At 32.4% G+C, this 15,720-nt stretch overlaps 1 pseudogene; it reads right to left on the bottom strand.

The window, feature by feature from the left end:
* Positions 1-6,705: 6,705 nt before the first annotated feature.
* Positions 6,706-8,783, bottom strand: LOC150030549 (uncharacterized; annotated as a pseudogene).
* Between the last annotated feature and the right edge of the window lie 6,937 nt (positions 8,784-15,720).

The raw sequence follows: 15,720 nt of genomic DNA, 5'->3' as shown, positions 1-15,720 counted from the left end.
TAAAAATAAAGTTAAAATACTATTTTAGTCCTTTACTGTCCAATTTATTTCCTGGATTGCTTTTTAATAAATCTTAAAAAAATCATTATAGATAACTTAATATCGATTTTTTCTTTAAAAAAAAACGCTATTATGATACAAATTTTTAATTGACATCATATTGGCATTTCTATGAACTTAATATCGATATAAGGAGAGAACCAAGGGTACTTATAATATAAAAAAAAATCCATGAAACATAAAAAATTAAGGAGATTTTCAAAAATTGAAAAGTAAAGAAAACTATTTATACGAAATAACAAAATTTTAATCTTATTTGATAGAGGTTGATCGATGGTGATAGAAGTCTATCAATGTCTATCATTTTTTTTTTGTTATTTCTATAAATAATTTGACATTTTTTTTATCAATGAAATTTTTTCAAAAATTAAGTTACAAAATAGGTAAATATAATATAAAGAATAAATATATTAATCTGTTTAAAAAGTTTGAAATGTTTATTTAATAATTTAGGATCCTTTTATAATTTTTCAAAAATATTCATCAAACATCATACTTTTAACTTTGATGTTATTAACATCTTTTTTATAAACTTTGAAACTATATTAATAAAAAATAATTTGAAGGATTAAGTTTAAATTTTATTAGAAATATGAAATACTAAATTTGAAAGTACATGAAATGGAATCTAGATACAATCATCTGTTATGAATGCAAAAAGCCCGGACACGTGAAGTAGGACTGTCCTCAAAGAAAAGACATTTCAAAGAAGAACAAGAAGGCCATGACAGCTACTTAGGACAAAAGCGAGGAAAGCGAATCTGAAAGCAAGGAAGAAGTAGCAAATCTGTGCGTTATGTACGACGACGATGATGAGGTAAGTCCTGAAAACCTTACTTTTGATGAGCTCATTGATGCATATAATGAAGTTAAAATTGAATTTGAAAAACTAGGTTCCAAATATATGTCTCTTAGGAAGAAAAATGCTAAATTAGCTCTTGAAAATAATAATTTATTAATTGAGCTAGATAATCTAAATGAGAAAAATGAGACATTAGGAAAAGATCTAGATTTATCTAAATCAAATTTCTATGCTTTAAAAGAAGAGTATAAATTATTAGAAAATAAAAATGAAGATATTTCAGCTACTCTTTTAAAGTTTACAAATGGGAAAAAAAATTTAGATATCATGATGGGTAAGCAACAATGCATATTTGATAAAAAGTGGCTTAGGTTATAAACCTCACAAAAAACAAAAGAAATTTACAAATTACTTTGTCAAAGAAGGTTCTATTATTTGTCATGTATGTGAAAAATATGGTCATAAAGCTTATGCATGCAATTTTTTGAAAAATCAATATTATGAATGAAAATAGATGGATTCCTAAATTTTTGTTAGCTAACCACCAAGTACCCAAACAAATTTGGGTACTTAAGGTTATATCTTGAGAACTAATTCTCTCGGGTATGTTTGATATCCATAAAGAATAAGTGGTACATGGACAGTGGATGTTCAAAACATATGATTGGAGACCACACAAAATTCACATACCTAGAAAAGAAAGATGGAGGATAAAAAGGGTAAGATCGTTGGCAAAGGTAATATTAGTAACGGTTCGAATTTTCTTATTAAAAATGTTTTGTTCGTTGATGGTTTAAAGCATGATTTATTAAGTATTAGTCAATTATGTGATAAAGAATATAGAGTAATTTTTAGTGATAAAAATTGTACAATAGAAAATGTATGTGATGGAAAAGTTCTATTTGTAGGAAATAAAGATAAAAATGTTTATATTATTGATCTATTAGATTGTCCTATAGTAGAAAATAAATATTTATCTGCATTGCATGAAGATTCGTTGCATAGAAGGTTAGGTCATGCTAGCATGCATTTAATTTCAAATATTTCTAAGAAATCCCTTGTTAGAGGTCTTCCAAAATTAAACTTTGAAAAAGATAAAGTTTGTGAAGCTTGTCAAATGGGTAAACAAACTAAGCCTTCTTTCAGACCAAAGAAAATGGTCTCTACTTCTTGACCTTTGCAACTATTACATATGGACATTTTTGGACCTATTAGAGTTGCAAGTCTAAGTGGAAAACATTATGCGTTTGTTATAGTTGATGATTTTTCGAGAATTATTTGGGTTTTATTTTTATCTCATAAGGATGAAGCTTTAAAATCTTTTATTAGCTTTTCAAAAAGAATTCAAAATGAAAAATGCTTTATGATTTCGAAAATTAGAAGTGATCATGGAGGAGAATTTGAAAATGCTACTTTTGAACATTTTTGTGAAGAAAATGGAATTTTTCATGATTTTTTCTCTCCAAAAACACCTCAACAAAATGGTGTTGTAGAAAGGAAAAATCGATCTCTACAAGAATTAGCTACCTCCATGCTTAATGAATATGATTTACCAAAATCTTTTTAGGCTGAAGCTGTTAATACTGTATCTTATTATTGAATCGTGTTTTAATAAGATCTGTTTTAGATCAAACTCCTTATGAGCTTTTTAATAATAATAATAAAAAAAAAAAACTCCAAACATTAGCTATTTCGAAGTCTTTGATTGCAAATGTTTTATTTTGAAAGACAAAGGGAAACTTGGAAAGTTTAAGTCAAAAACGGACATTGGCATATTCTTATGTTATTTTACGAGTAGTAAAGCATATAGAGTTTTTAATAAAAGAACTCATGTACTTGAAGAGTTAATGAATGTTGTTTTTGATGAAACACATGTTGCCACTAATAAAGTTTCTGCTAGTGATGAATTAGAAATACTTGTTGAAGATATTAGTATTAAAGATAGGAAAGCAGTATTAAATGAATCTCAGAAAGAGCCAGAAAAATCCCTCCCTCAGGATTGGAGATTCTCTACTCACCATCCCCATGAGTTAATAATAGGTGATATCTCAAGGGATAAGAACTCGCTATTCTTTAAATGCTTTAAATAATGTTGCTTTCGTGTCTCAAATTGAACCAAAGTCTTTTAAAGATGCTGAATCTGATGAGTTCTGGTTAATTGCTATGCAAGAAGAATTAAATCAATTTGAAAGAAATAATGTGTGAGAACTAGTCCCGCGTTCTAGCGATCATACTGTTATAGGTACTAAATGGATATTTAGAAATAAAATGGATGAATCTGGTAATATTGTTAGAAATAAAGCTAGACTAGTTGCTCAAGGCTATAGTCAAGAAGAAGGAATAGATTATGAGGAAACATTTGCTCCTGTTGCTAGATTAGAATATAGTCGCATGCTGCTTGCATTTGTATCTCATAAGAATTTTACTTTATTTCAAATGGATGTAAAAAGTGCTTCCTTAAATGATTTCATAATGGAGGAAGTGTATGTTGAACAACCTCATGGTTTTGAAAGTTTTGATAATCCAAATCATGTTTTTAAATTAAATAAAGCACTTTATAGTCTTACACAAGCTCCTAGAGCTTGGTATGACCAGTTGAGTAAATTTTTGCTAGAAAATGGTTTTAAAATGGTCGATACTACTTTTTTTTTTATCAAAATTAAAAATAATGATATTTTATTAGTGCAAATCTATGTTGATGATATTATATTTGGTGCTACTAACTCTTCTCTTTGTGAAGAATTTTCTAAGTGTATGCTTAGTGAGTTTGAAATGAGCATGATGAGAGAACTTAAATTCTTCCTTGGGCTTCAAATTAAACAACTTGAAGATGGAATCTTCATAAATCAAGAAAAGTACACTAGGGATCAACTCAAAAGGTATAAGTTCGATAATGCAAAAGTAGCAAAGACCCCGATGAGTACCACTACAAAGCTTGATAAGGATGAAAAAGGTAAAAACATAGATATTAAAGCTTATAGAGGTATGATCGGATCCTTGCTTTACTTAACTCCGAGCAGACTTGATATTATGTTTAGTGTATGCATGTGTGCTAGATTTCAATCATGTCCTAAAGAATCGCACTTATGCTGTAAAAAGAATTTTTAAATATTTGCTTGGTGCCGTTGATTTAGGCTTATGGTATCCTAAAAATGCATCTTTAGATTTGATTGCATATTCTTATGCTGATTTTGCTGGTAGTCTAACTGATAGAAAAAGTACTAGTGGAACATGTCATTTTCTAGATAGTTTTTTAGTATCTTGGTATAGTAAAAAGCAAAATTCTGTTGCATTATCTACCACTGAGGCTGAATATATATCCGTTGCTAGTTGTTGTTCTCAAGTTTTATGGATGAAACAAACGTTGCGTGATTTTGGTTTAAATTTTGAACAAGTACCAATCTTTTGTGATAATATAGTTCAATTAATTTAACTAAAAAGCTCATTCAACATTCTAGAACAAAGCATATAGATATTAGACATCATTTTCTTCGAGAGCATGTGCAAAATAAGAATATTATCATTAATTATGTTAATACTGAGAACCAGGTGGCAGATATTCTTAAAAAGGCATTAAATGATAAATGAATTGCCTAATTATGTTTGATAGGGGGAGCATTATTAGAATTGCCTAATTATGTTTGATAGGGGGAGCATTATTAGAATTGCCTAATTATGTTTGATAGGGAGAGCATTATTAGAATTGCCTAATTATGTTTGATAGGGGGAGCATTATTCATATTTCTATGAATTTATGTGTTATAATTTATTGAGGGGGAGCATTATTTGTATGATTAAGAGGGAGAAAAATCACTTGTATATCTTTTTGTTGATAACAAAAGGGGGAGAAATATTTTTGGTATTATTGGTGGTTTGTCATCATCAAACCAAGTATTTTGATGATAACAAACTCATATTTTTTGTACTAACATTTTTCAGTATTTCAGAGTCACTATCTTGTAGAGCTCGGAAAGACGATTCCAACGCAATTTTAATCGCTCAAATCGGAGTTCAAACGAGAAAGTTATAAGCAAAAGAAGATTGAAGAGGAAATCCAACGTGGCAGTGACACGTGGCACATTGCTGATGTGGCATCCGACGTGGCACACAAACGGTCAATATTGATGATGTTGCAGCTGACGTGGCGCTCCAACCAATCACTTTTTGCTGGCGTGGCACATGATGTGGCAGTGATGTGGCGACCGTGGACGAATGAGATAATGACAAGTGGCGGTCACCCAGCTTCACGCGCGGATGCGCGCGTGCGCCGCACGTGCCTGCGGTTTCTTCACAGAATGTGGCGTGTGACCCTCAATCTTCTCCCCTGTGCGCGTGGTGCTCGTATCATCCAACTATTTTTATTTTCTTATTTTTCTTTAATTTCCTGATCCAATTTTCTCCAAATTCTCACCAAATTTCAGCCTTTTCAAATTTGATTTTCTTCCTAAATTGTCATCCTTCAAATACTTTTTTATTCTCCAAATCTCAATAATTCAAATCTTTCAAAACTCCTCTCTTAATTACAAATCCTTTCCTTTTCTATTTTTATTCAATCTTCACCCTTCATTTGCAATCATATCCAATGGCCAAAATTTATCCCCCTCGCCTATAAATTCGACTTGATTTTACTCTTCATATACACACACCAAAAGCTATCAAGTCTTAAGCTCTCAATTCTCTCTACTCTCAAATTCTTGTCCTCTTTGCTCCTAAATTGGCCTAGAGTTTTTTTTATGAGTTTTTTTTTTAGTGCTCAACTTGTGTATTTAGCCTTCAAAAGGTAATATTGTGAGGTTTTCTTTTAATTTTTAGGAATTTTATTAAGGTGTGGGTATATCTTGGGTTGTGAGAAAAAGAAATTGGTTTGATCCTGAATCAGTAAAAAGGTTATTGGGTTTCTCTTTAGCCTAGGAAAAAGAGGGTCGTGTGTCGGTTTGATCCTCACCTGCAAGAGGATCACTTAGTGAAATACCCAAGAAGGAGTCTTGGAGAGTAGAGTAGACAATTTTCCGAACCACTATAATTCCCGATGTTTTCTCTTCTTCTCTCTCTTTTATTTCTTGTTTTCAATTTTTTGCTTCTTGTCTCAGTTATTTTTTTTAATCTTTCCTAATTGCATGATTTAATTTATAGTGTGTTATTTAAATTTATCTTTGATTAAATTGTCTTTAAATTTGAAGTTATCATAGCTTGCAAGATTTAAGTTTTGTCTTGCATAAATTTTCTTTAATCAAATCAGTGGGTTAACTTTATTGAGCATTGTTTGGAGATAAAATTATTTTTAAAAAATTGATAGTCAACCCTATTCACTCCCCCTACAATTGTTGTAAAGTGCTACAAATGATCTGATCCTGATCATTCATGTATTCGACATGCGAGTGGGGATATTTTATATAAAAGAGTTTGTATAAAACCGGACCATAAGATGCTTAGTCTCATTATATAACACCGTTCATAATGGAGGCTTACATTCTACTAGGATGACCATAGGCTACGAAGCATAAACACCGATATGGATAAGTGATATGGAAATGATCGAATACGATGATTCATCAATTTCTAAAAAAAACCGAGATGCAGATACGTCTAAGGATATGTCATTTTAATTTTTTTCATATATATAAATTTAACAATAAAGAAAGATACTAAAATGTAATCCACCAAGTCTAAAACATAAGATATCAAATTAATAACATAAAATTAATCAACGAAACACATATTACAAAATTTTTAGTACAAATTAGAGAAACTTGAAATATTATCACTTTGTCCCACCACAAAGTTCTTAGTACAAACCAAATCAGTAACATAAAGACTATAAAATAGAGAAACTTGAAACACTCAAATCTTAAAGCACCATAACATCATCATCACTTTCACCACCACCATGATCTCCTAAAACATCAGCCTCTAACTCTGGTTCATCTAAAGATAAATTGGCTACTTCCAACATACCAACATCTTCAAAAGAGTCAAAACTATCTCCAGCAATGTCCCATGCTTTAGTCTCTCTTCTTGAATCTTCTAGAGTACCCTTTGATAAAAGGTGTAGATTGCTGTGAATATATACCAAATCTTTTGCATGTTGAGGTGTCAACTTATTCCTTTCGAGAGAGTTAATAAAAGAGTATGTGCTCCAAAGGTTGCCTGAGTACTTTCAATGCAATTGGTTCAAGCATTGGGGCATAGACATCATGAGTGGCCCACCAACTTATAGGATCAATTATACATCTTTAAGATATAGAATCAGGGTCGCTGAAATCTCTAGATTTGGTAGAAAAGTTTGCAAACTCTATGTTCACTTTTGCACGATCCCCAGGGTCACTAAAATATTTCTTAAAACACTTCATCCTCTCTCGAGATAGTTTGATATCTTGGTGTGGAGCCACTCGATTATGAGACTCTAAAAGCCATTCTTCACTTTAGTATCTAAATAGAAGTTTTAAAGAACGTCGATACTCTTATCAAATATAATCTATGAGGTTAGAATATAAGATAAAACAAAAACAAAAACAAAAAAAGATAGACAAGATAGTGTAATTAAGTACCTCAGATTCAAGGAGTGTGCTAAACAATGAACTGGATTATTGTTTTTATTCTAGCGATCAATGAGAATTTTATACACCACGTCATAAAAAGAGGAAAAGTCACTAGGTTCAGTTGTTTTCAATCCTCCATGCTTATAAATAGTCGTCTTCACCTTTACAATCATTACATCCCACATATCAAACACCAAATGTAGACAAGGTGCATATGTATCACAAGCTCTAATCATGTCATAGAAAGGTGCAGTGAAGGCAAGAATATAATCAATTTTGTCCCACTATAAGTCGATAAGCACCAAATCCTTCACCCACCTTGCCTTTCCCACTTCATCTTCCCTATAATTTGCTCATTTATCACCGATGACCATGACTTGTAAACCACCTTTAATAAGTTTAAACCTTTTAAGCATGATGATAATAGATGCAAAGCGTGTTTCAGCCACAGTAAGTAATTTCAGAGATACAAATTCATTAAACATGGCAAGTCGCATCGAATGATTCATAATAAATTTTTTCACAAACATTACTTCACTAGCAATATCAGAGATCCAACTGCACTCCTTAGACATAAGTTGGTTGTTTTCAACATTCTTAGAAGCACATATATTATTCAAACCAAGGTTCAAGGTATGCACTATACATGGTGTCCATACAATCGTGGGAAATTGTGATTCGATGATTTGTCTTGCGACTTTGCATTTAGGGCAATGTCAGTTATCACTTGAATCACTTTCTCATGCCCAATTTCATTAATAACTTCTTTAATCAAATTTGCAATGAAATACTTGTATTTAGTCTCGCCAGAACATTCCACTAACTTTAGAAACATAGGTTGTCCTTCTGAAATTGCCATAAAATTAATCAAAGGCCTCCTTTGTGAGTCATTCCATCCATCACTCATGAAACTCACCCCTTTAGTATGCCATCCATCTCTAATTGGAATAACTGCTCTATATTTGTCTTTTCTTTCTGAAGAAGAGTAGTCCTCAACATATTATATCCAGGAGGCAAATATCCTGATAATAAATTATTTGCAGCATAAGCAAATGCTCATCTAAAGTGTGGATTTCTCGCTAAATGAAATGGCAAACCAGCTGAATAAAACATTATGGCAATTAGTGAATGTAATTGGTCTCGTGATGCATTGTTGAATGATTTTTCAATTGCACTTGTTGAAGGAACTCTTATAGAAGAGAACCAGTGAGTGAAAGCAAGATATTTCTAAGCCCATTGTGAAAGAATAAACACATTCACATACATACAAGAATAGTTATGCATCTTAAACAAAATTACATCATGCTTTTTTAATCAAATATAAAAGGAATTGAGAGACATACCTTTGAATAACTCTTCTTCTGTAAATCTCTCGCTTTCATGAACAACTAGACAAAAATCTCTCGCTTTCGTGAGCAATTGAACAGCAACTTCTCACTGTCGTTTAGATCACGAACAGTCTTCTCCTCAAACAAGAACCCTTCGACACTACCACTCGACAACGTTGGTATTCTCGGAGTGAGAATTTAGGAAGTGTGAACTCTGTGTGAATTTGGTAGAGGGAAGGAGGAAGAAAATGATCAACGATCAAGTAAGTGGGATCATAGCCTAAGGTCTCTTTATATACTAGTTCAATTAGGGTTCCCATTAAACCTTAATTAACTAAGAATGGGCTTCTACCCATTAAATCCATACTCAATTAGGAATCTAGGACCTTAATTAATTATATCACATAATAGGACCCAATCTAATAAAATAACTCAATGTGATAAATTATTAATCCACATACATAGCCCACACTTTAATTAAACATATCATTATTTAAATATGTCTAACAATCTCCCGCTTGGGCTATGTCTATGTACCTAATATAATTAAATCACATAAACCTTAAGCGTGCATAAACATGTTATTTCAATAATAGAATTCCCTTTTAGTTCAATCTGGTCCATCTCCTGTATTAGTACGGAATCAAGGAGACTTTCGTCACTACCCTTGTAACTAGACCTTCCTTGATCACCAATTCCAATACATTCAATGACATAGATCAAGTATGGATGGATAGCATGGAAACTGTATGCAAAGTGATATAGATCATGCCTGTTTCCAACTGGTTCAAATTCCTTAATGAGATCATTCTAAAAAAACTTTATGTTAAATTGCATGCATGATAAACAAGTTCAGATAATAAAACATAAACCATCAACTTTATTCTATATGGAAAATAAACAAAATAGGTCAAAGAACATCCTCAATAACAAACTCCCACTAAACCATGGAATCAGAAAAGTGATGAACAACCATGTGAGCAACATGCTCATGAAAAACTTTAGATGGTAAACCTTTAGTCAATGGATCTGCCACCATAGAGTTTGTTCTTATGTGTTCTATCAAAATTTGGCCATTATGAACTCTTTCTTTAACAACCAGAAACTTTACGTCTACATGCTTTGACTTCGTATTGCTTCTGTTGTTGTTGGAATACATCACAACCGATTTATTGTCACAAAATAATTTTAGTGGTCTTTCTATGTCAACCACTATCCGCAGCCCAATGACAAAATTTCGCAACCATATTCCATGTTTGGATGCCTCATAACATGCTATAAACTCCGCAGCCATGGTAGAAGAAGCCATAAGTGTTTGTTTAATACTTTTCCAGGATACAACTCCTTCAGCCAACATGAAGATATAGCCTGAAGTGGATCGCAAAGTGTCTTGACATCCAGCATAATCAGAATCAGAATACCCAATGATCTCCAAAACTTCTGATCTCTGATAAGTGAGCATATAATCTTTTGTTCTCTGTAAATACCTCATAACCCGTTTGGCTGCTTTTCAATGATCTATCCTCGGGTTATTCAAATATCTGTCTAACACTTCAACTATAAACGCAATATTTGGATGCGACATACTTGATCATACATTAGACTTCCAATGGCCGATGCATAGGGAACCTTCTGCATCTCCTTAGTCTCTAGTGTGGTCTTGGGGCATTGACCTAAATAAAATTTATCACCTTTAGCGATCGGGGTATCTGCTGGCGCATAATCTTTCATGCCAAATCTACTCATGATCTTTTCAATGTAGTTCTTTTATGACAATTTCAAAATACCTTGAGAACGATCTCGCAGTATTTCAATTCCTAATACAAAAGAAACATCACCAATATCCTTCAACTCAAAATTTCTTTTGAGAAATCTCTTAGTGTCATGCAATAAACCTACATCATTACTAGCTATGAGTATGTCATCGACATATAACACCATAAAGATTGATTTACTCCCACTGAACTTGTGATATACACAATCTTCCACAATGTTCATCTCAAAACCAAATGAGGTTATCACTTCATGGAATTTGTGATACCATTGACGAGAGGCTTGCTTGAGACCGTAGATGGATTTCTTTAATTTGCACACCATAGACTTTGAATTACCAAACACAAAGTTTTCTGGTTGCACCATATAAATCGTCTCATCAATGTTCCCATTGAGAAACGCAATTTTTACATCCATCTGGTGTAGCTCTAAATCAAAGTGAGCTACTAGTGCCATGATTACCCTAAAAAAGTCTTTCGATGAAACCGGAGAGAAAGTCTCTTTGTAATCAATGCCTTCCTTTTGAGTAAAACCCTTTGCAACAAAACGAGTCTTATATCTTTCGATATTGCCATGTGAATCCCTTTTAGTTTTAAATATCCATTTACAACCTATGGATTTCACTCTTGATGGCAGCTCGACAAGTTCCCAAACGACATTGTCTTTCATGGATTTTATTTCCTCTTCCATAGCACTTATCCACTTTTGAGAGTTAGAACTTTGTAAAGCTTGTTGGAAGTTGATTGGATCATCTTCTATTACGCCTACATCATCCTAATGTTCTTGCATCTGGAATTGCACTTTTTCTTTCTCTAGTAGATCTTCTTAATGGCACTTCTTGAGGTTATTGAGTTTGAATTTCAGGTTCAACAATGGGGACTTCAATGTTGTCTTGTTCTATAATTGGTTTAATAATGAAGTCAGGAATTGAAGCCTGAACATCATTTATAATCACATGAGGAAAAGAAACTAATTCCTCTTCAAAGACAACTTTCCTTATATTATCTTCCCCCCCAAACTCAACATCCTCAAGGAATCTAGCATTTCCTGTCTCAAACAATGATCTAGAAGTGGGATCATAAAACTTGAAACCCCGATAGTGCTCAGAATACCCAACAAAATAGCAGCTAATAGTTCTTGAGTCCAATTTTCTTTCATTAGGCCTATAAGGCCTAGCCTCAGCTGGACAGCCCCAGATGTGAAGATGCCTAATACTAGGCTTCTTTCCTGTCCATAGCTCATAAGGGGTTTTAACTACTGCTTTACTAGGTACCCTATTAAGGATATATGCTGCAGTCTTTAGTGCCTCACCCCAGAGGGATTTTGGTAGAGAATAATGACTAATCATACTTCTTACCATATCCTTAAGTGTTCTATTTCGCCTCTCCGCTACACCATTCATGCTGGGTTTGCTTGGCATAGTGTATTGCGGGACGATTCCACATTCCTTTAGGTATTTGGCAAAGGGCCGTGGACGTTGTTCACCTGATCCATCATATCTACCGTAATATTCACCACCACGATTAGATTTGACAGCCTTAATTTTCTTTCCAAGTTAAAGTTCGACTTCAGCTTTGAAAGACTTGAAAACGTCCAAGGATTTAGACTTCTCATGAATTAAATATAGGTATCTATATCTTGAATAGTCATCTATGAACGTAATAAAATATTGTTGTCCATTCCAAGGGGTCGTAGGGAATGGACCACAAATGTCTGTATGTATTAGTTCTAAGACGTCTGAGCATCTGTTAGCACCTAATTTTCTTATGTTTGTCTGTTTTCCCTTAATACATTCCACACAAACGTTGAAGTTACTTAAATCAAGGGAATCAAGAATTCCATTTGACACGAGTCTCTGAATTCTCTGTTTAGAGATGTGACCTAAACGCTTATGCCATAACATAGCGGAATTCTCATTTAATTTACGCTTTGTACCACATGAATCAGATAATAGGATCTTGTTAAATGAAGCAAAAGAATCAAGCTTATATAGATTATCAATTAAAGAACCGGTACCAATAAGCTTAGAATCTTGAAAAAGACTAACTTTATTATTTCCAAAAGAACAAGAAAAACCAAATTTGTCCAAACTGGAAATAGAAACTAAATTCCGTCTAAATGACGGTACAACAAAAGTCTTATTCAGATCCAAATAACAACCAGTTTTTAAAAGTAGTCTAAAATTTCCAATAGCTTCAACTAGAACTGCTTTGCCATCACCCACATAGATAAATCTTTCAGCATCACTTGGTAGCCGACTCCATAAACAACCTTACATTGATATACTTATGTGAGTAGTAGCACCAGAATCTACCCACCAAGTATCTGTAGTACAAAAGCTAAATTAACTTCAGAACAAACCAAAGTAAGAAGTTTACCCTTCTTTACACGCCACTTGGCTTATCTGAGACAATCTTTCTTGAAGTGACCTTTCCTTTTGCAGAAAAAATAAGGATTTTCAGTAGCTTGTTTCTTGTTTTTATTATGCTGAGATGTCCCTTCTGTAGCATCCACAGTTTTCCTTTTCTTCTTATCACGAGAGCATGTTGCCAAATGAGTACTTTCTGTCCTTTCTCTCTTCTTGCACACATTGTGAGATAAGTTCATTAATACTCCATTTATTCTTCTGAGTATTATAGCTTATCTTAAACTAAGTGAATTGTGCAGGAAGAGAGATAAGTATCAGATGCACGAGTAAATTTTCATTTATCTCGATATCAAATGCCTTAAATTTACCTGCGAGATTGGACATTTCCATAATGTACTCCCTTATGTTTCCATTGCCCTTATACCTCATAGAAGTTAAAAAAGTCAAAAGACTACTTGCTTCCTCTTTCTCGTTTTTAGCAAAATATTTCTCAATTTGAGCAAGAAACTTATTGGCATTTCACTTTCTGTGAAAAGACTCTGGAATGGAGTGCCTAATGATCATCAGACACATGCGATTTGACCGTTCTCACTTCTCTATATTAGCCGTATTTGGTTGTTCCTCAATAGAAGTAGGTTTATCGGTCCTTAATGCAAGGTCCAAATCCATACACCCGAGAAGTATCTCTAAGCTTTTCTTCCAAATCTTGAAGTTCGATCCATTCAACTTAGGGATTGAACTCAGATTTTCAGATATTTGAGTAAGACCAACTGAAACAATAAACAACAAAACATATTCTCACAATTAAAATATAACAAAATAATTTCACATATGTGGTGGGTCCCTTTAACAAAGTACAGAACACAACATTGATGTCCAACCTTTGAGCAAAAAGACCAACTGTAAATGGTACTCTCAATGTAGTGATCAAAGTACTAACAAATAATTCTGTAAAAAAATAGCCTTTCTTTGGACCAACTATTTTTCACATGAGCAATCCTTATAATTGTCACATACTATTGCCACATGCATACCCACAATTTGGCCAAATAATTATCTTCCTTTGGGTCGATAATTATCCGCATAAATTTATGAATATGCATATCTTATATTTTAGAATTAAATTAATCTACATAACAGAGGTTACTTTGGTAACATATTATTTTGACCAACTCAATCTAAAATATAAGACACAATAATATATATTATTGTATAAAAATAAAAGAGGAAGACATCAAATAGTCTTTACTAATATTCACTTAATAATTGCATACACATAATATAACTAAAGTAACACACACATGTAAATATCGTCAAATATTATCAATCATATTTAAACTTAATCCACAACATGATCAATTAATCTTGAATCTACAACATGATTAATCAAATTTAACCTTAATTCATCAATATGCTAATTTAAATTAGATCTATAAATGACTATTCAAATACCCATTAAATTGCAAGTGGATGCAATAAATCGAACTAATTAATAAACGAAAATTCATAATTTTAGCTTCAGATCAAGTAGTAGTCACCAAAACCATATTGAAAGCAAAATAGTTATAACATTGAGTTGTAGTGAGGAAACAAGAAATCACTTGGACTTCTGAAATCAGCAAGAACAATTTAATTAAAAAAACTTTCAGACCACCAAATTCCTTGAATTAAAAAAGGCGACAATTGTTGTGAAACCCACGCACGTACAGCCGACAAAACCAAAAATACTTTAAATCTTTGAATTCTTTAAACCAAAAATACTTTATCCCGCCGATGAAACCAAGATTAAAGAATTAAAGATTCTATAAGTTCTTTATTGAAACCAAAATTAAAATTAAAGAAAAAAACCAATAGAAAATAAATTTAAACCAACAATACAACATGAAATTCAAACTCTGATACCACTTGTTAGCATAAATCATTCATGTCAAATTGTTAAGAATATATACATACCGGATTCCATTGAAAGATTTATGATGACTCTAAAGTGGCGGCTATTATCTTCCTCAACCAAAGCTCCAAATGCCCTATTTGGGATCTCTCTCTAGATGGGATTCAAGAAAGACTGCTTATTGCTTTGACCATAGCCTAAGGTCTCTTTATACACTAGTTGTTCCCATTAAACCCTAATTAACTAGGAATGGGCTTCTATCCATTAAGTCCATATTCAATTAGGAATCTAGGGCCTTAATTAATTAGATCACATAATAGACCCAATCTAATAAAATAACCTAAATTATTAATCCACATACATAGCCCATACTTTAATTAAATATATTATTATTTAAATATGTCTAACACTATATTGCTAGTTTCTAAATCAATAATTATATTTTTTAAACTAACAATTTGATAGATCCAAAGAGGAAGATTCAAATTTCTCATTTTTATTTCTCAAGTCATTCAAATCAATTTTCGTTTCACATGATGAAGATTTGAGCTCATCATTTTTAACTTCAAGAGATTTAATTGTGTCAATCAAAACAATTTTCTCATAGTAAAGAGAATCATGCACCAACACATCATTAGCTCCATTTTTCAAATGTGCATTTTCACCTATCAAAATTTTATCCTAAAAAATCTAGATCTTATACTTATTTTATAATATCACATTACATGCTTTCAAATGCATCATATAATTCAACATAAGTTAGGGATTTTTGAATTACCTCATTTTCATCACTCTCATCATCGAAAATTTTCTTAATGAGACATTAAACACAAAGAGGATCCATCAAATTTTTATTTCTCTACTTTATGGATTTTTCCTTGATTTTGAGAATTATAATTCTCCTTCACATCAAATAAATATTTAGTACTACAAAGAGAATTTTCTAAGCTATACATATT

Source organism: Benincasa hispida, unplaced genomic scaffold, assembly GCF_027475165.1.
Source record: "Benincasa hispida cultivar pf3 unplaced genomic scaffold, pf3_genome.v1.1 HicScf1848, whole genome shotgun sequence".
Taxonomy (NCBI): domain Eukaryota; kingdom Viridiplantae; phylum Streptophyta; class Magnoliopsida; order Cucurbitales; family Cucurbitaceae; genus Benincasa; species Benincasa hispida.
This window is presented reverse-complemented; position numbering and strand designations above follow the sequence as displayed.